This window comes from Dipodomys spectabilis, unplaced genomic scaffold, assembly GCF_019054845.1.
Source record: "Dipodomys spectabilis isolate Male_0828 unplaced genomic scaffold, ASM1905484v1 ptg000255l, whole genome shotgun sequence".
NCBI lineage: Eukaryota > Metazoa > Chordata > Mammalia > Rodentia > Heteromyidae > Dipodomys > Dipodomys spectabilis.
In genome coordinates, this window is record NW_024870932.1 from 1,529,905 (window position 1) to 1,532,006 (window position 2,102).

Consider the following 2,102-nt stretch of genomic DNA (forward strand, 5'->3'; position numbering starts at 1 on the left):
ATATAGAAGGCATTATTTCCTATTTTCTCATTCTTAGAATAAGCTGCACATGAAGACATCACTGGTTCTCATTTTCAGTGTGTACATTTGAATACGGAGGAGCATCTTTCCTCTGCTCTCCATCAATTCCTTACTCTCCAATTAGAATAATTTCGAATTGGAAAATCGGAAAAATAGAAAATAAATCATGGTGAATAAACAGATCCAGAAAATTCACCGGATATTTCTGACCAGTAAAACCAATGTGAACTATTAGGAAATACATGGACACCTCATTCCCACTGGCTCTCAAAGTATCTGGTTAGGCAATTCTTAGGAATATGAGGAAAAAGATGAAAAAGTAAGGAATGGTATCAATTGCAAATGCAATGGAGAAGGATCCCAGCAAATTTCTTCATTGGGCTGCCAAAAATATTCAGCTTACTACAGTGCGGAGACTTCTTTCCCAAAAGGCCACTCATGTGAATAGTAGGGATGACGATGAGTATACGCCACTTCATCGAGAAGCCTACAGTGGACATTGTCAGTGAGTTGGTGTCTCAAGCGTCACATGCAATAACTGTAGATGACTGAACGCCCCTGCACAGTGCATATACGTGGAATAATACCAGTATGGTTTCTTTCTTATTTCATCACGATACAGATACCAATGCCCAAACTAAAGGCCTCTTGACCCCCTTATATCTTGCTGCTGAGAATTGAGATAGAAAAGATACACTGGATCTCCTTCTGTTGAACCATTATATACAACCAGGCCTGAAGAACAACATAGAAGAAACTGCATTTGATATTGCCAAAAGGATAACTATGTATCACTACGTCTATGAAGTTGTGGAAGGCTGTACAAATTGTTCACCTAAATACTAATGGTTGGGTTAAGTTTCTTAAATTTCAAAAATGCAAGTCCATCTTTTGTGTCCCTACAAAATATTTTCACAATCCAAATATGAGAAATATCTTTTTCTTTTTGATCGGTCATGGGGCTTGAACTCTGGGCCTGGGAGGTATCCCTGTGCTCTTCAACTCAAGGTGAGGAGTCTACCACTTGAGCCACAGCTCCACTTCCAGTTTTCTAGTGGTTTATTGGAGATTAGAGTATCATAGACTTTCCTTCTCAGGCTGGCTTTGAACCATGATCCTCAGATTTCAGGCTCCTGTGTAGCTAGGATTATAGGCATGAGCCACCAGTGCCCGGCAACACCAATATTTTACTGTAAAAATTCATGGATTCTGCGGAATTCTTCCAAGCGAATTGCCTACATTGGATGTCAAAAAGTATTCAATAGTTTTTGTATTCATGTATAATGATTTCTTCAGTGTTTGTGATTTTTTAATCAGAAATAATTTTAACTTACCTGTTGAAATGAGTAGTACAGGAACTACAAGATTTCTGGTGCTTGTCTGAAAAAATATATTTTAAAATATTCTATATTCTATGTTTGCATAATGTTCATAATTTATTTTATTGTCTCCTAGATATACTTTGAATTCTACATTATTTTATAATATATAGGGTCATTAATGTGTCCTTTCCGATTGCATTCCATATAGAAACAGTTTGATTCCTTTTTTTTTCTAGGTCTTAATATTATTTTTCTTTGGGATAAAATGACAATGTTGTCTAATTTGAAAAGTTTTGTAAAGTTTATGGTATGTAAAAGCCTTTCTGAGGTGAAGATTTAATACACTGATATCAAACTAAATTGAATTATATGAATTACTTGTATTGTTACACTTGTAATTTTGTAATCAACTTTTTAATAACTGTTTTTCATTTCTTGCATCTGAAGAGTGAAAAATATGGAATACTTCTCAAATTTTCATATTATCCTTGTGCAAGTGCCATGTTAACCTCTGTAGTGTAATTTGAGTATACGTACTGCTGAAGCATGTAGTATCCTCTAAATTTAAGTAGTTAATGATGCAATCTTTATACAGGCTTATATCTATGGGTGCCTACCTGTAACAAGGAAACCTTATTGTTCCTAACAATGCTATCGATCTTATTTCCCTAAAATTCTGTGAATAGTGGAAAAAATTATATTGATCAGTCGATTGCTCACATTTGCAATTTTTTTTTGTCAATGACTATCTTAAGTCTT

At 34.9% G+C, this 2,102-nt stretch overlaps 1 pseudogene; it reads right to left on the minus strand.

The window, feature by feature from the left end:
• Window positions 1-1,794: 1,794 nt before the first annotated feature.
• Window positions 1,795-1,891, minus strand: LOC122124954 (annotated as a pseudogene).
• Window positions 1,892-2,102: the final 211 nt, after the last annotated feature.